The 20,139-nt window shown below is 39.5% G+C and overlaps 1 protein-coding gene across 1 annotated transcript in view; it reads left to right on the top strand.

The window, feature by feature from the left end:
• Positions 1-1,634: 1,634 nt before the first annotated feature.
• The window catches only part of Scn9a (sodium voltage-gated channel alpha subunit 9), a 148,193-nt gene continuing 129,688 nt past the window's right edge, over positions 1,635-20,139 (top strand). Inside the window, exon 1 of the mRNA NM_133289.2 lies at positions 1,635-2,144. The gene's annotated coding sequence lies outside the window, so the exon portion shown is untranslated. The remainder of the gene's footprint in view (positions 2,145-20,139) is intronic.

Raw genomic sequence — 20,139 nt, 5'->3', positions numbered from 1 at the left:
AACTACAGATCTCTTATAGCCGGTGAAATCTTAAACGCTGACACAGCCAACACCAGCAGAGACGCTGGCAGGAACTTTTAGCCATGGCCAGTGGGAAACCAAAGACATGGACTCATTGGAACAGTTTGTCATTTTCTTGCATAATAATCTCTCTTACCATACAATTTAATGATCGTCTTCTTGGCATTTACTGAAAGGATTGAAATCTTATGTCTATACACACACACACACACACACACACACACACACACACACACGCCCCACATCACATATTTATAGATGCTTTACTCAAAATTCCCAATGCTGGAAAGTAATGAAAATATGAAATGATCAACTATGGTAGATCCAGACTATGAAATGTTTTTTATAGGCATAAAGAAATGATCCTTTAAGCGGTGCAGTTCCATAGATCGTAGTAAATGAGACATATTGGTACTGATGTTGGTAATGAAATGATTCTATGCATGTCTGGGAACAAGATATTTGTAGGAAATCTCTGTGTGTTCTTAGTGTTGGAAACCTAAAAAATTACTGTACAGTTAGGACTGTAAAAAAGGGGAGGGAGTACATTATGTTTTCTGTTGAACTCTTGTTACATCTGAAATCATCCAGGAAAAGGTGACTACTTGTCCAGCATGTGATTCTCAGAATTACTGTCAGAAGAATTATTTTTCCAGAGAGCTATCTCAAAATTAAAGGTCTCGCGCACGCTTTGTAGCACATTTTTGCCTAGCAGGGATGTAGTAGTCAAGTCCCTCTTTTCTGCAGGCCATGTAGATCTCGTGCTTCAAACTGTGGATATTAAACTTACGCTTTACTTCCCTGCGGGGGCCGGGGAGTGCACGGTATTGCAGAAAAGGCCTCGCCCATCAAGCTCATCTAGCCCTCCCTGAACTTTCTGAAAGCTGGGTCATGAAGTCTACCATGACCCAGAACCTGCCATCTTCTGATTTCTTCCTTCCGCAGATTGTTGTGTCTCTGAGGAATACAGTTTTTCCATTGCTTTTTCCCCTGTCATGTTTCTGCAGAACACAACACACACACACACACACACACACACACACACACACACACACACACACACACCAAGAATAATTTCTTTCCACAGTCCCTGAACTAAGCTCTGAAATCCACTGTCCTCTAGGCAGATTGCATATCCAGGAGGTCCTAAGTCTGGGAAAATCTTAGCCATGCCTTCCTCCCCATCCAGACCAACCTCTACAGTCTAGTCAAGCTTCAAAAAGAAATACGCATTCTTTGCCTATCTAGAAGACTGCACCCTCGCTTATAAAAAGCAGGTAAAGGACACAGCCTAAAAAGAGGTCTTGAGCATCAGCACCCAGCTCTACCAAGGGCAAACCCCATAGCAGGGAACAGTGTCTTGCCCCAACACAGGGCAGGCAGGGAGGCATCTGGAAGACAATGCCTCTTTGAACACTCTCTCCAAGCACCAGCCCTTTGCTATTCATCTCTACCTTGGAGTTTTTCTCCGACTAAGCCATCAGGTCACATAAAGTGACTTCTCGGAAACATTAGCAGATTGCTCTGAACTAGAGGGAAGGAAAGAGCTAGAGGGAGGAGGGGCGAGGTGATGGAAGGGCTTTTTTAGCTGCCTGCCACACAGGCGCGCACTCGCACACACCCCACCCAGAGAGGTGGCCGTGGGTGGGAGGCTGCGCGACCCACCTCCTGTCCCTTTTTCTAGCGCACAGTACAGAGGCTGCCGCATCCCCGGCATCACCGCGCCCAATCGCCAGGTCTCCGCCCTGCAAGGTCTACCCGGCTGGGAGGAGGGAGCTAGGGGTGGGGACCCGAGAGCTCAGGGAGCATCCTGGAGGCCTAGCGACGCGGCTGGCAGCCGAGGGCGGGGTCGCCTCATCCTGAGCAGACTGGAAACAGACTCCGTGCAGGCCTCGCCCGCGCTCCAGTTGCGACTGTAGGGTTTTCATTCCTGCCCACTGCGCAGACTGGGCTGAGCTAGCCTGGGTATCCACGATTCGCGACTCGTAGTAACAGGCACTCTGAGCAACAGGATTTCAGAGAAAGAAGCAGAGGCAAGAAAGAAGCCTGGGGAGAGAGGAAGACTTTCCTTGGATCAGACTCCGCAGGTGCACACACCGGGTGGGCATGATCCGTGGGGCCAGGTCAGTGAAAGTCTTTTTTTTTTCTCCCCAATGCCTTACTCCTCCCAAGAGTGTGGCAGAAAGAGGACCTGAGGTCCCTTTGCTCCCTTCAACTGCCACACCCACCTGTGTCCGTTTTCACAAACTCGAATTTAGCCATCGAGAACTGCGCCACCAGGAATTCAGGGGAGTTGAAAGAGGTGGGGGGACGGTCAGCAGAGAATGAGATCCAACTATTTCAACGGGAAAGCTCCCCCCACTCCCAACCCCCTATCCCCACAACACACCCTTGCGGCTTCGGATCCTACTGGTTCTGCAGTATACACAAAGGTAGAAGTGCTTGATAGTCTCTTATTCCTCTTCTTTACTCCAGCAGAGTTCTTACAGGGGTCTCTCAGGACCAGGGCCAGCTTATGCTTCTTGACCAGCTGATAAAAAGGCTTGTGATTTAGAGCTTGTGTCTGCAAAGATAAACACAGAAACCCAGCACGGCTGACTTACCTAGGAAAGATCAGGAAAGCTATGCATCCCAGAAAAGCACTAACAGGCAATTCGGTATAAAGTACAACTGAATATCATGAGCTCTTAGAGTGAATTTTTTTCTTTGTGTGTGTGTGTGTGTGTGCGCGCGCTCCAAACAAGATTAATTAACCAACTAACCAACCAAATAAACAAGCTAAAGACAGCTTTTTAAATCGTAGCAAAAAGTTTTGTACGGCTTTTTTTCTTTCTTTTCTTTCTTTTTTTTTTTTTTCTTTTAAAATTTTAGAATCCACAGTAATTTACCTGAATCCAAAGGCAATTTTGCCAGAACGAAGTTTGGGGATTTTTTTCAAAGCTAACTTAGGAAAAATAAGGACCAAATTTGTATATGTTTTTACACAAATGATGGGATTTTTGGCTGCGGACTGTGAGTCGTTGTTGAGGGAATGATCCTTTCTATCTAGAAACATTTTCTCTTCTAGCTCCTTTCCCAATACACTGAGGGGGAAAAAGACATCCTTTCTTTCTGTTTTGGTCATCTTCACGTGTTTAAATTAGTTTTCATTCTTACAATTTAAAATAAATGGAATTTATTTCATTTAAAAACTACTTTTATCTGATTTCCATGTATATTACCATGATTGTTAGACTAAGTCATTCACTGCAAGATACCAGGCAAATGTGGCGTTTGATGTGACTGTGCACAGACAAAGTCCTTAGACCACTGATGCCAATTTTGTTTGTGGTGACTTTTAAAAAGCAACTACAGTTGTTTAAAGGAGGGTTACCTTTTAGAAGTAAGCCACTGTGAAGTCGGTACACAGCAACATACTTCGTGGAAGCTAGGGTATGAACAATGTGTGCCTGGAGGTCTGTGATGCAGAACTAGGCTTTCAGTGTACCTGATGCTGCTAAGGAGAAAGCTGAGTCAGGTTTGGACGTCTGCCAAAAACATCCAGTGCCTCCTTCTCCCCCGCCCCCCACCCCAGACCTCAGGGGAGCCGCAGGTAATCATGGGAGCCATCCAATTGTAATGCTTCTGTGTATTTTTTTCCTACTTGTTGCTGAGGTGATTTGACTGCAAAGAAATTAAGAGAAGGAAACAGTGCCATTTATTTACATTATTTAATATGCTCAGCTCTCTTTGTCCACAGCAAGGGAAAACCATTTGGTGCATTTGCATAGATAATTAAAGCATTAAATTATATGTGCACATGGTGGCCAAGTGTGAGAAGGATCTGTGTGGTATTTTTGTAAAATTTATCATGACTCTTATAAAGGAGCTAGAGATTATTAGTGTAAATGGACCAGTTTAGATGTTCCGGGGCTAATCATATTTGGTTTTGCCTAAGAGATTTCTGATGTTTTCCCCAATGTTTATAATCAGAATGTGTGATTCACATTTCATTCACTGTCAAAGTTACCTTTGATTCTTTGCTCTCCCCGCATGACCTCATGTCCTTCTGCCTACCTCTAGAAAGATCTACCAGTTTTCTCTTCCAAATGTATCTCTAGTCCTAATACCTCCCCAATGTATCTCAGCTACCAGAATTTCTATATACAGCCACCAAGTCAGTTCAAGTCAGCCTCCTAGTTTACTTGGAACAGTACTTAAGACACTTCTTGCTCCACTTCAATGATTTGCTCCTCTGTAATTTACTCTCCATTCAAAGCAGTATTACCATGTTTACTCTTTAGAACACTCACAGCTTTATACCTGGAAAAAGTGAAGTTAAACACGAAAACAGCAAGATGGAAAAATAGCAATAGCAAACACCTTTAGCATGCTATTTACTCTCTTAACTTCTCTGATCTCTCTCTTGTTTCTAGCCTCTGCAAAAATCCACCTTCCCTTCTTCCCTCTTTCCCTTATTCCCTCCCCACCCCTGTCTCAGATCTCCTGTGTGTCTGTCTGTCTCTGTCTCTGACTCTGTCTCTCTGTCTCTCTGTCTCTCTGTCTCTCTGTCTCTCTGTCTCTCTGTCTCTCTGTCTCTCTGTCTCTCTGTCTCTGTCTCTCTGTCTCTCTGTCTCTCTGTCTCTCTGTCTCTCTGTCTCTCTCTCTCTCTCTCTCTCTCTCTCTCTGTGTGTGTGTGTGTGTGTGTGTGTGTGTGTGTGTTCCTACCACACTGGTATGTTAGTGCCTAGAACATTAGAAGCAATATCACAGTCAAGGGATATCTCAAAAACTGTTTCTTGTTTCTGTTGCCTGGTGTGTGTGTGTGTGTGTGTGTGTGTGTGTGTGTGTAGCTGCTTCTCAAACTTTATTTCTCAACTAAGAGATCTCTGTCTCCAGCAGATCATTCTTGATGCCTTGTCCAAACAGGTTTGTTTTTGATCTTCTTTATTCTTGATCTTTGTTCCCTTGTAGTTCCTGCTATGTTCCTCAGCTATTTTTCAGAGTTTCAAACCAAAATGAAAGCATGTCTACTTCTGACTTCAATTCTAGAATACAGCTGAAATGAACAGTAGAGGGTTTGTATGTATTTACATAAATAACAGAGCATGAATACATGAATTATTTCACTATAACATTAAACAACAGTGGAAAAATATGTTTCAACATTGTAAGTAATCAAATATGCTGGGTGTCTATAACTCTGTGCTATGATTTTGAAGAGATGGAATTTAATTATCCTCAGATGCAATCCCATTTTTCAACAATGCATGTAGTAATGTGTTCGAAGATAAATAGATTATAACGTATGCTTAGAAATGACATGGCAGTAAATGGATTAAAATATACATTGAAGAAATTTTGGTATAAATGAACTAATACGATTTCCCTATGTGTGGAAACTAAGCAATGATGATGACATATGTCCTTAAAGATTTGAGAATCATTGAAATCACTGTGAAAGATATTAAAACACCAGAGACGTGAATGAACTTGAGCCATGGAAGTGTGCTAAGATATTCCATATGCTCTTAGTATTTGCTCCAGGTACTTGAAATTATCCTATAAATATGAAGTATTTTATATAGGGAGGCTCAGAGGGGGGGAGGAGTCACGAAGCATCATCAATCTTGGGATCAAGTAAAGGGCTTCAACATGATGCTGATTAATAACACTGTACTATATAAAGAACTGTATCCATACCCCAACATTTTTAATATTAAATAAGCCTCTCTATCTCCTTCACTTTTCAAGCCCCAAGACGCCCTTAAAAATATTGATAAAGAAGGGCTGGAGAGATGGCTCGGTCATCAAGGCCACTTTCTACTCTTTCACAGGACCCATGTTCAGTTCTTAGCATCCACATGAAGGTTCATAGTTTTCAGTAACCCCAGTTCCAGGGGATATGATGCTCTGTTCTGGCCTCAGGGCACTGCCAGCACATAGTGAACATGGATTCATGGAGGCAAAAAGTTGATATATATAATAAAAGTAAATTTAAAAATAAGCAAACAAATAATTTTGTTGTTAATATTTTGTTGTGAATTTAGTTAGATTTTCATTGAGTGACAAGTGTAGTGTGTGTGTGTGTGTGTGTGTGTGTGTGTGTGTGTGTGTGTAGCAAGTAGCCATTTGGTTTGGATTTTATGTTTCTTTGTTAAAATTTTGGCAATGTTTTATATTAAAAGAAGACATTCGTTCCATGAATTGTCACTGGGTATGTTGTGAAATTTGTTATTAAGGATACACACTGTCATAGTTAGTGGACCTGTGCACTAACTAAAGATGGTCTTCCATTGGTATCTCACTGATGGGCTAGCATATTCATAAGACTGTCTAGCATTTCCAGAAGGAGTTACAGTCATATGAGTGCTTGACATGGCAAATGGATTTTACGGATGTTATAAAATAGTGTATATGAAGATTTGCGAGAAAGCTTCAAAATATGTATAAAATACTTTTATGGGCTCTCAGAGATCAATTTTGGTGTGTTGCTATTCCACAAAATGGAATTTCTTCATTGAAGATCTTATTTACCCTTTCCTCTTTGCATTACTGGAAGGAAATGGCCTTCAGCAACAAGAAAAGCCATCAGCTCTTGGCAGCTAAAAAATGTAATGAAATTTGGATGGTTGAAACCCTTGTGGGTAGAAAGGATAAATGCCAGACCATAATAAAGAGGGAAGGAAAGGGAAGACCTTGAGTAGTGCCAGAAAGCAGTCTGACAGATCAATGTGGATTGGCGCAACATAGAGAGCTGAGTTCTCTTTGTCTTGTTAGCCCCACTAAGAAAAGGGCTCTTTTCTGTCCTTTGTTTCAAATAATAATTTAAACACACTGTCATTGCTTATTTAATACAGGAAGTAGAACCTTTGGGATTTTTTAAAATCAATATAACAGAGACAAAAATATCATGTATTGTTCTTAAAAAAATAACCTATGATCGTGTTTCATTGCTAGTTATTTTGCGTGTCAAGTGTTAAGAGCCGTGTGATTGTTCACAAATTTCTTTGAAATAACTACTTGTTCTTTTTTAAACAACCCTTTCCCACTCATATATTGAAAAATGCAATAAAGCTCAAAGGTCTCCATGCCTTTTCACCTATATATTTAGAGGAAATGGGTGTATTTTCTACCACTGAACTCTGCCATAAACAAATGCCTGGTTTAATTCTTTTCCTCCTTTTTCCTCTAGCCTACGTTTCTTTTTACAAACATTTGACATCCATGCCACTACACACTCCACTTTCCATTCAAACAATGCAAACAAAAAGAAAATGAGCTTTTAAAGGAACATTAATGCTGCCAGACAGATGCGTTATGATATAAGCACAAGGCCATTTCCACTGGGATTTTTAATGGAAATTTGTGTGCTCCACATGCTAAACTAGACTCCATGGTGATTACCCAGTAGCTTTTTGAAAAATTGGGATAATTTCAAGGGCTGTAGTTCCTAACAATCTTGCTAATTGCTCATGAAGTATAGATTTTCAAACGCAAAGCAGTTGGGATAAAACATAATGTGTTTGAAGGTCAGTATTTTGGAAAGTCAAAGTTATGAATTAAATGTACATATTCAATTAAATCGGAGAAAGTGAGTTCCTATCATATTCCAGGCACTGACTTAAATTCCATTAAGTAACTATCCTTTCGTCTACTAGGCAGGACTTTCTCAAGAGCATGGGATTAGGATAACATATGGAACACAAACATAAATATGCCGCAAATAAGAGGAAAAGATGCTTTGTTGACAAATTATGCTTTTACTTTCTCTGGTAAAGTAAAATTAATATTCCTTCTAGATAAATACAATGGATCCAGTTTCTATAAATAATCCTTCTATGGAATAAAAGAGTTCAAAGAATTTTTATTTCACGCAGCATAACATATTTTTTTGTTGTTTTTATCAATTTGTGAAAACACATCTGTGGTTACTTATGGCATGCTCTACCTAATTGCAGCAGTTGAAAGGTAAAAAAAAATATCCTAATATATTTCATTTTTTCCATTCTTCTCTCAGGTATTGTATCTCTGCCTCAGTTTCCCCTCTTTCCTCTCAGCTCACCTGCCTCCTCCTCTTTCCCCAAGACCCACTTTTCTATTTTCCTTCAGAGAAGGACGGGCCTCCCAAAGAAATCAACCAAATGTGGCATATCAAGTTTCAGTAAGATTAGGAACATCCCCTCACATTAAGGCTAAAGTAGGCAGCCTGATAGGACGAAAAGTATCCCATGAGCAGGCAAGAGTCAGAGATAACCTCTACTCCATTGGTACAAGTCCCACAAGAACAAGCTACACAACCATAACATATATACGGAGGGCTTAGGTCAGACTCCGCAGGCGCCCTGGTTGTCGCATCAGCCTCTGTGGGCCCCTGTTTACTTGTTTTTTCTGATGTCCTTGAACCCTCAAGCTCCAGTAATTCTCCCTCCCCCATCCTCCACATTATTCCTGAGCACCACCTAACGCTTGTCTGTGGGTCTCTGTATCTGCTTCCATCAGTTGCTGGGCGGAACCTGTCTGATAACGATTATGCTGTGTCGTTTCATTTTTTATTTGTTTGGTTGGTTGGCTTTTGGTCGTGTTTGATTCTATCCTAGTTCTCTGGTTCATCCAGTCTCTGGCTTCTGGCCCTTCTGGCAGTGGCAGGAATAGGTCCCCATTCATGGCATGGACCTCAAGTTGGACCAGTCTTTGGTCAGCAACTTCCACAAGTTCTGTGCGGTCTTTACTCCAGCATATTTTGCAGGCAGGAGGTTGTAGGTTGAGGGTTTCGAGGCTGGGTTGGTGTCCTAATTCCTCCACCGGGAGCCTGGCCTGATTACAGCAGATGGCTGGTTCGGACTGAGTCTATCCAATTTAGGAGCCTTAGCCAGGGTTACCTTCGCAGACTTCTGGAAGTTTCCATTGCACTAGGAATCTATCTTGCTCCAAAAAACCTCCCAAGTCTTCCAGTGCTCTCTCCCTCTATCCTCCCACACGTGAGCCCTGTCATCCCTATTCCCTGTTGACCCCAAACATTCTTACAGTCTATTCTACTTCCTTTTCTAGGGAGATTCTTACATCTATCCCTTGAGTCTTCCCTGCTTTTTAGCTTCTCTGAATCTGTAGACTGTAGTATAGCAATCTTTTACCTTACAGCTAATAAACATCCACTTATACTATGCTTGTCTTTCTGGGTCTGAGTTACCTCATTTGGGATGATTTCTCTTGTCTAGTTCCATCCATTTGCCTGCAAATTTTATGATGTTACTTTTTTAAACAGCTGAGTAATACACCACTGTGTAAATGTACCACATCTTCTTTACCCATTATTCTGTTGAGGGACATCTAGGTTGTTTCCAGTTTCTGGCTATGTAATACATATTTTAATGACAGAGTATCCCTATGAAGCTCAACTGGCCTTGAATTCAAGATGGTCCTGCTCTTGCTGGCTGCTGGGAAATAGGCATATGTTACCAGGCCTACCTACATAATCCTTGCCTTGTTACTCTATGCAAAGTCTTCAGCTCCTAGTAATTCAGATAGGGAGAAGGGAATTGGCTTCTTTAGGGATCAATTGGAATCAAAGTCCCAATGACACCTTAATAGCATTTGAAATATTATATATATAATGAATATATATAGATAAACATTAATAGAATAGCTATGCAAAGTGCCTCTGAAAATTCGCATTCTATTCCAGAATCATTGTAAATTGTTTTTATAAGATGTTAATTTCTTTTTTTTTCTCCATCTTTATTAAATTGAGTATTTCTTATTTACATTTCGATTGTTGTTACCTTTCCCGGTTTCCAGGTCAACATCCCCCTCTCCCCTCCCCCTCCTGTTCTATATGGGTGTTCCCCTCCCCAACCTCCCCCATTACCGCCCTCCCCCCCAACAATCCCATTCACTGAGGGCTCAGTCTTGGCAGGACCAAGGGCTTCCTCTTCCACTGGTGCCCTTACTAGGCTAATCATTGCTACCTATGAGGTTGGAGCCCAGGGTCAGTCCATGTATAGTCTTTGGGTAGTGGCTTAGTCCCTGGAAGCTCTGTTTGGTTGGAATTGTTGTTCAAATGGCGTCTCAAGCCCCTTCAAGCTCTTTCAGTCCTTTCTCTGATTCCTTCAACGGAGGTCGCGTTCTCAGTTCAGTGGTTTGCTGCTGGCATTCGCCTATGTATTTGCCATATTCTGACTGTGTCTCTCAGGAGAGATATACATCTGGTTCCTGTCAGCCTGCACTTCTTTGCTTCATCCATCTTATCTAGTTTGGTGGCTGTATATGTATGGGCCAGCTGTGGTGCAGGCTCTGAATGGGTGTTCCTTCTGCCTCAGTTCTAAACTTTGCCTCCCTATTCCCTCCCAAGGGTATTCTGGTTCCCCTTTTAAAGAAGGAGTGAAGCATTCGCATTTTGGCCATCCTTCTTGAGTTTCATGTGTTCTGTGTATCTAGGGTAATTCGAGCATTTGGGCTAATATCCACTTATCAATGAGTGCATACCATGTGTGTTTTTCTGTGATTGGGTTACCTCACTCAGGATGATATTTTCCAGTTCCAACCATTTGCCTATGAATTTCATAAAGTCATTGTTTTTGATAGTGGAGTAATATTCCATTGTGTAGATGTACCACAATTTCTGTATCCATTCCTCTGTTGAATGGCATCTGGGTTCTTTCCAGCTTCTGGCTATTATAAATAGGCTGCTATGAACATAGTGGAGCATGTGTCTTTGATGTATGTTGGAGCATCTTTTGGGTATATGCCCAAGAGAGGTATAGCTGAGTCCAGAGGTAGTGCAATGTCCAATTTTCTGAGGAACCTCCAGACTGATTTCAAGAATGGTTGTACCAGTCTGCAATCTCACCAAAAATGGAGGAGTGTTCCTCTTTCTCCACATCTTCGCCAGCATCTGCTGTCGCCGGAGTTTTTGATTTTAGCCATTCTGACTGGTGTGAGGTGGAATCTCAGGGTTGTTTTGATTTGCATTTCCCTTATGACTAAAGATGTTGAACATTTCTTTAGGTGCTTCTCAGCCATTCGGCATTCCTCAGCTATGAATTCTTTGTTTAACTCTGAACCCCATTTTTAATAGGGTTATTTGTCTCCCTGCAGTCTAACTTCGTGACTTCTTTGTATATTTTGGATATAAGCCCTCTATCAGTTGTAGAATTGGTGAAGGTATTTTCCCAATCTGTTGGGTGCTGCTTTGTCCTAACAACAGTGTCCTTTGCCTTACAGAAGCTTTGTAGTTTTATGAGATCCCGTTTGTCAATTCTTGAACTTAGAGCATAAGTCAATTGGTTTTTGTTCAGGAAATTTTCTCCAGTGCTCATGTGTTTAAGATTCTTCCCCACTTTTTCTTCTATTAGTTGGAGTGTATCTGGTTTGATGTGGAGGTCCTTGATCCACTTGGACTTAAGCTTTGTAAGCTTATTTGTGATAAGAATGGATCAATCTGCATTCTTCTACATGCTGACCTGCAGTTGAACCAGCACCATTTGCTGAAAATTCTATCTTTTTTCCATTGGATGGTTTTGGCTCCTTTGTCAAAAATCAAGTGACCGTAGGGGTGTGTGTGTTCATTTCTGGGTCTTCAATTCTATTCCACTGGTCTATCTGTCTGTCTCTGTATCAATACCATGCAGATTTTATCACTATTGCTCTGTAATACTCCTTGAGTTCAGGGACAGTGATTCCCTGGAAGTCCTTTTATTGTTGAGGATAGTATCCGCTATCCTGGGTTTTTGTTATTCCAGATGAATTTGCAAATTGTTCTGTCTAACTCTATGAAGAATTGGATTGGAATTTTGATGGGGATTGCATTGAATCTGTAGATCGCTTTTGGTAAAATGGCCATTTTTACTATATTAATCCTGCCAATCCATAAGCATGGGAGATCTTTCCATCTTCTGAGATCTTCAATTTCTTTCTTTAGAGGCTTGAAGTTCTTTTCATACAGATCTTTAACTTGCTTGGTTAAAGTCACACCGAGGTATTTTATATTATTTGAGACTATTATGAAGGGTGTCATTTCCCTAATTTCTTTTTCAGCTTGTTTCTCTTTTGTGTAGAGGAAGGCTACTGATTTATTTGAGTTAATTTTATACCCAGCCACTTTGTTGAAGGTGTTTATCAGGTTTAGTAGTTCTCTGGTGGAACTTTTGGGATCCAGATGTTAATTTGTTATAAAATACATAATGCTTCCTATAATGACACAACATTTCATTCTAGATATTTTTTAACTTGTTATGTGATTTAAGTTAAATTTAATGTCTCAAATTCAGGTTCATTCTCAGTCTATTGAATATCTACTTTTAATGACTTCTATAGAAAAATATATATGTATATACTTTATACATATATATATATACTTTAGCCAAACATATATATATATATATATTGCTAAAGTATAGAAAGAATATATTCAGTCATTTTACTGTACACATATGATACATAGGTATTCAATAATGATGATTATGCACTTGGTAAACTAATGTACTATAATAAGAATGTATAATGACTATCTTTTAAGTATAAATTACAATACAGATAAAGTTTATATTTATAGTTTTATTTTTAAATAGATTCCAATGGTTACTGATGAGACATTTCATCACCATTTTAAGAGGCAATGGCAACTTTTCATTTCCACTTATCATTTCATCTCATTAATACTATTTCATTTTTGACTCAGTTAACTAGGTATTTAGGTGTAGGTCATTGCTAAACATTTTATATACAATACCTAAAAATTAAGTAGGAAAAGATGGACAAACATTGAAAACAAAGAACTTAGTAAATGTCCCTCCTCATTTCTGTCCTGCTTTTTGAACGTGCACTCTCTTAATTCTGCATTAAAAGAGAGATTCAGTGATGGAGCTGATCCACTGGGAGTTCTACTAACACATTTTATGATCAATAGCTGTTTACCACTGATGCTATTGTTTGTCAAAATTTGGTCTCACTGTGTAGCCCACAATGGACTTTGTATTACAGTCACCCTGCTTCTATGGACTGGGATCATAAGTTCATGATGTGTGTGTGTGTGTGTGTGTGTGTGTGTGTGTGTGTGTGTGTATGCACTGTCTATTAGTTGTCAGTGTCCATGTACTGAATGTGTGTTCATGTATATGTTATGTGTAACTCAAAGGCACACTTTGGGCATCTCCTTCCATCACCCTCTAGTTTAGTTTGTTTGTTTGTTTGTTTGTTTGTTTATTCATTTATTTGTAACGGTTTCTCACACTGAACCTGGAGCTCATTGTTTCAAGTGTGCAGCCTGGTCAGTGAGCTCTGAGATCTGTGTGCCCCTGTACTCCTTATGCTCCAGTTATAGACTCTGCCACCATACCTGGTTTTACATGGCTACAGGGAATCTAAATTCATGTCCTCATCTTTGCACAGGAGGCACTTTATAAATGGAGTCAACTCCCAAACTCTTACAACTACTTTTTAGGTTAAAAAAATAGACATTTTTATAGAGTTTGTGTTTGGCTACGTGCATGTTATGTATGTGTGAGTGTAGCTATGTGTGTGTATCATTATGTTTATGTGGAAGTCAGAGGAGAAATTTTGGAAGCCAATTGCTCACCATGATTGACCTGGACTGAACTAAAGTCATCAGCCTTGCATGGCAACTAACTGTATCTGCTGAGCCATCTCATTACCTATGACATTCATTTTTAAAGGGGATTTTGGGAAGTGTATATCTGGAAATTCCTTACCTATAAATGCCAGTCAAACTCACTCCAGTACCACCTTCCTGTCTGGAATATTACTGTGAACTTTCAAAGAAGCAAATGTGGTTTCTGAGCACAGATATGAATATTCATCACAATGCCCATTCATATGACGTACTAATAAAGATCAGAACCTTTTAACGTAATCATTAAATACTGTCAATGGTTTAGCAAACTGATTTTATTCGTTGTTTTCTTCAGAAACCCACAATTCCTCTTCAGTAAGAAAATGCCGACCATATGCTGCAGAAACTTGGCTAACTTTATTATAAAGACAAATAGGAAATATGGGCTTGGCTGTTAGGATGGACATGGTGACAAGTTTTGCATGTTGCTGAGGTCACTGATAATAACTGTGTTAGTTGTACATATGGCGATCTCATATATACTAAGCAGAACATCAAAGATTTGGAGTTATCCCCTTCAAATGGTCACTGTCACTCTTTAGGTAAGGAAAGTAAGATGTAGAAATTATTCAGGTTTCTAAGAGTTCAGCTATGTGATGTGAATATTTTTAAGGATAAAGCATATGTGTGGGGCTAGAAATGCAGCTCAGTTGATAAAGCGCTGCCTTCCAATATGAGGACCTGAGTTCAGTCCCTGGAACCCATCTGAAGTAAACTGGCAGTGGTGGCCTGCGATTTCAATACTGCATCTGAAACATGAGGATCTTAGGACTTACTGAAAGTGCAGTCTGTCCTAGATGATGAGTTCCAATCCAGTGAGAGGCTTTACTCAAAACAAACAAACCAACAAGCAATGAAAATGCAATCTTTTAAGAAGAAAAAGGCACCTGACAAACAGCACCCAAGGTTTTATTCTAGCTTTTACATGCACAAATGCACACACAAACACACTTACACACACACACACACACACACACACACACGGATTTATACATATGGACATATACACACATAGATGCACACACAGAGACACATAAATACCCTTCTCTGTCAGTATCTGTATGGATGCATGCATATTTATATAGTAAATATATATAATATAATGGGAATACTATACACACACACACACACACACACACACACACATATGGACTTATTAAACAGACAGAAAACATAGAAACACCTGAGAGTTAAACTGAATATTCCAGAAAATCTTTTTATTACACAACAAGACTAAAATAATCTAAATATTTGCAATTAAATAGATAGAATCACATATTTACAATACTAAAGAAAAAGAAAAAATGTGAAAGATGAAAAAACGTGTAATGTTCATCTTACATTTGAGCAGTATATTTGACTTAAACTAAAGTTGAAACTTAGGTTGAATTTGAAAAAGTTTACTGAATAATTGAAATGGTTTTAACAATCTAGTGGATAACTTTTAAGTACACTATCATTTGAGAGGTTAAGATATACCATAGAATTGAGGTGTCACACCCTACTTTATTTTTGAGATAAGTTCTTAGTATGTGACACTGGCTGACTTGAACTCTACTAATAAAAAACGTTAAAAGAATACTTTTCAAACAAAATTATTGTTTATTTTTATTAAATGAATTAATTTTCTAAAGATATTTTTAAATCTCTGAAGGGGTAATCTTCTTGCATAACAAATTTTAAGGAAACGCTAATTGACATGGATAATTGACTACAAGAATGACTGCTATGATTTAGGCTACATTAGACTATCGCAATTTGCAGGATTATAAATATTTACATTCCATTAACTAAAAGTGTCTAAATATTTTGAGACAACTTCTTACTATATTCACAAATATTATTTAAATAGTTAAGTGCTGTACAAGTATTAGGATGAACTCATAAAGAAAATTTGGTTTATGCTTTCAAAATGAGAACATTTGGCCTAGAAGAAGTAAGTCCTTCCATTTCTGTCAGCATGAATAACCCTGGAGGACATGTTAACTAAAATCAGCTGAAAAAGGTTAATACTGACTTGCCCAAAGTGATTAGACTCAGTAGGAACAGTGACTAGGGAAGTGGTAGAATGAGTCCAGGGGAAAAACTGTGTGCTGTTTACTCTAGGCTTAAAGACATTTCTGCAAGATAGGTCAGTTGTAGAGTTCTGGCACACAGGGCAATGCAGTTGACAATATAATGGTATAAACTTAAAAATTGATGTTCTACAATGGAATGTAGTGGTTCAGTTATTATATAACACATGTGAACCCTTACGTTTGATCTACAGTTCTGAAACAAACAAACAGCAAACATATCCACAAACACTTCCAAAAGAATGTACTGAAACATATATGCATTCCCAGGTATTTAGGAGTCTGAGGCAGGAGACTGGATTATGGTTCTGAATTTGAGCACAGATTGGAGAACACATTAAGGCATTACTACAAAAAATTATTGAAAGTTTATATTCATACCAGAAAAGGAAAGAATGAAAAATGAAAGGAACCAATGAATGCTTGTGTGTACTGATGGTATTATTATAAGTGTATATACAGATCCAAATTAATCTTTATATGCATTAAAATAAAATATAGTTGTGCATGACAACTAAAATTCAATTTATCTACAAAAAGGAGACCATATTTTGTTCCCAAAAGTGTCCTTCATTAGAATAATATATGTAATTGTTTCTCACATGTGTGTTAAATAAATTATAAATATTTGTTATACAACACTATGTTCAACTCTAGTTTAAAATCTGATTTTTTTCAATAAAAAATGCTAAGAATGAGAAGAATAAGTTGACAATAACTTGGTACTTATGCTTAGATTATTTTGTTGTAAATTTCTCAAAAATTAGTCATAGGTCAGACATGACTCAGGAAGTAATTTCGCTTACCAACAAGTCTATGATGTCGACCTGGACTACATCCCCAGGATCTGTTGCTGGAAGCAGAGAACTGAGTCCCATGTGAGTTGCCCTTTGGCCTCTGCAAGTAAGCTGTGGCCCATGCTTCCTCAGATAGAGTCACATTTCCTTTCAACTTTTTTCTTTTGAGAATTTCATGCTTGTTTACAATGCAATAGGATGATATCTAACACCATTCTCCTTCTCCAAACTCCCTTTATTTGTCTCCTAATGTGTCCCCATCCCCTCATAATTTCATGAGGTTTTTTTTTTGGTAATTTACTATACTACTTAGAGCTACCCTTTGTGTATGGCTTATGGAGGCCATCAACTAGATCATGGGAAACTTACCAGTACCATTCTGCAGGAAAGAATAATTCTTGTTTCCTCAGCAGCTTTCTACTGCCAATAAGTGTTGGTACCCAGAGATTGTCTATATCATTGATGTTGCGATTTTATTCAACTTGATCTTTTATAGATTCTTTGTAGTTAACCACAGCTCCTGTGAGGTCATACCATTAATAGTCATATCATATCCAGGAGACAGCATTTCATAGCAGTACTCCCCATCTTCTGATTCGTACATCCTCCATAAGTATCTTCTTCAAGGCCCCCTGAGCCTTGGAGGTGAGGGTTTAACACAGATATCAGTCCCTTACTCTCACCTCTTTGACCAGTTGCACAGCTTTCCATGGACTGTTACCCATTGCAAAATGGAGTTTCACTGACCGATGTTAAGAAGGGTCCAAGTCTATGGTTATAGTTATAGATATTTAGAAAGATTGACAGCATAACCAATCCAAAGACCTAAGACCTCCACCATCAGCTTTTTTTTAATTGGATATTTTTATTTACATTTTAAATGTTCCCAGTTTCCCATCCACGAGTCCCCTATCACATCCTCCTCTCCCTTCTTCTATAAGGGTGTTCTCCTTCCCCAACCACCCCACTTCCCGCCTCCCTGCCCTGACATTTCCCTACACTGGAGGTCCAACCTTGGCAGGACCAAGGGCTTCTTCTCCCATTGGTGCCCAACAAGTCCATCCTCTGCTACATATGGAGCTGGAGCCATGGGTCTGACCATGTGTATGTACTCTGGGTAGTGTTTTAGTCCCTGGGATCTCTGGGGTGTCTGGTTGGTTGATATTGTGGTTCTTTCTATGGGGTTGGAAACCCCCACAGTTACTTCAATCCTTTCTCTAACTCCTCCAACAGGGACCCCATTCTCAGTTTAATGGTTTGCTGCTAGCATTCACCTCTGTATTCATCAAGCTCTGGCTGAGCCTCTCAGGAGACAGCTATATCGGGCTTCTGTCAGCATGCACTTCATGGCTTCATCAATTTGTCTAGTTTTGGTGGCTGTATATATATGGGCTAGATTCCCAGGTGAGGCAGGCTCTGAATGGTTGGCCATTCCTTCAGTCTCTGCTCCAAACTTTGTCTCTATATCTCCTCCTATGAATATTTTTCTTCCCCTTTTTGAGAAGAACTGAAGCATCCGCACTTTGGTCATTCTTCTTGAGCTTCATTTGGTCTATGAATTGTATCTTAAGTAATCCAAACTTTTGGGCTAATATCCACTTATCAGTGAGTGCATACCATGTGTGGGTTTTGTCGTTGTTGTTGTTGTTGTTGTTGTTGTTGTTGTTTTGTAATTGGGTTACCTCACCCAGGATGATATTTTCTAGTTCAATCCATTTGCCTATGAATTTCATGAAGTCATTGTTTTTGAGAGCTGAGTAGTACTCCATTTTCTGTATCCATTCCTCTGTTGAAGTAAATTTGGGTTTTTTCCAGCTTCTGGCTATTATAAATAAAGCTGCTATGAACACAGTGGAATATGTGTCTTTGCTATACGTTGGAGCACCTTTTGGCTATATGCCTAGGAGAGGTATAGCTGAGTCCTGAGGTAGTACAATGTCCAATTTCCTGAGGAACCTCCAGACTGATTTCCAGAGTGGTTATACCAGTTTGCAATCCCACCAACAATGAAAGAGTGTTCCTCTTTCTCCACATTGTCCCCAGCATTTGATCTTAGCCATTCTGACTGGTGTGAGGTAGAATCTCAGGGTTGTTTTGATTTGTATTTTCCTGATGACAAATGATATTGAACATTTCTTTAGATACTTCTCAGCCATTTGATATTCCTCAACTGAGAATTCTTTGTCCCATACCCCATTTTTAGTAGGGTTATTTGGCTCTTTGGAGTCTAACTTCTTGAGTTCTTTGTATATATAGGATATTAGTCCTCTATTGGATGTTTATTAGGATTACTAGGCCAGTGCTGCAAGCTTTAGATCCAATAAGATTGCACTTAGTGATCCCATAACAGTAGTGTTCCTATTGTACCAATAGCTGCACCTTCCATGGCAGATTAGTATTTTAGCATATGGATCCAGTGCCAAATATGACTAGCAATGCCCTTTCCCCAGCAGCATACACAGCATCTCCATGTACTATGTAATCTAGCCAGAAACAAGGAAGTTTATTAATTGTTTTGAGATTAATGTCTTTATGTCCATTAGTCGAGGTGTGTGGTGTCTTCAGGAATACAGTATATGACCACTAGTCTTGGCCTAACACACATTTTATGAATTGCCTTAATCAGATTGATCTGTAAGCATATCTATGGGACATTTTCTTGATTGTTACTTGACATAAAATGACCTAGCTCACTGAGGACCGTACCACCCATAGGCTTGGACTGTATAAGAAAGGCAGCTAACATGAGCCTAGAAGCAAGCCAGGAATTAATACTTCTACATGGTCTCTTCTTCAGTTCCTGCCTCTAAGTTTTTGCTTGATCTCCTACTGTAGCTTCCTTCAATGATAGAATGTAAATTTTAAACTGAAATAAACTCTTCATTACCTTCCTTTTAATCATGGTGTTTATTACAGCAACAGAAAGCAAGCAAGAGTAGAGTCTTACCATATAATTAAGGTGAAAATAAAGGACAAATAGGAGACTCTAGATCCCTGCCGGCCAATAGCTCATACATAGGTATCCTTTGCCTTGACCTGTTATTTTCATTTAATGACCCATGTCTTTTGGGAGGGACATTATCCACCCAAGCCAGATAATTATTCAAACTCTTATTCTGCATGTTTTATTTTGAAATTCACTCTACTACCCAGTGAGGGTTCTACACTCAGGAAAGCACACCACTTTCTGCTTCATTTTTGCCACGATTGTGCTCCCTAGCCCAGGATTGCATTAGGCTTTCTGTGGATGACTGAGTGCACATATTTTAACATGTGCTAAAGTTGGTACATTAAAAACGCCGAGATACAAATATTTTCCTAAAAGTGAAATGTTAGCCAAAAGATACTGAAAAGATGAACTATGGAGAGGAGAAAGGCGGCTGAAATCTCCTAGAGCTAGTGATCAATCATTGAACACCATTTGGCTAGTCTCCAAAATGTGCAGGATGGGATTTGGCATCCAGTCTGGTGCTGGTGCCACTGAGGTTTGTGGGGAGGAAGGCCCTGGCAGAGATGCTAAGGCCGGGAGAGGGTCTGCCCAGATGCTTCACGCCAGCTTTCAGAGGCCTTATTTATGTTCTCAGCATTTCACACAGTCCTTCGCTCTCTTTCTTTTCAATGTCTCTTTCTTCCTTCA

This window comes from Rattus norvegicus, chromosome 3, assembly GCF_036323735.1.
Source record: "Rattus norvegicus strain BN/NHsdMcwi chromosome 3, GRCr8, whole genome shotgun sequence".
Classification (NCBI taxonomy): Eukaryota; Metazoa; Chordata; class Mammalia; order Rodentia; family Muridae; genus Rattus; species Rattus norvegicus.
Note: the sequence above shows the minus strand (reverse complement) of the source record. Positions and strands in the feature narration are given on the sequence as shown.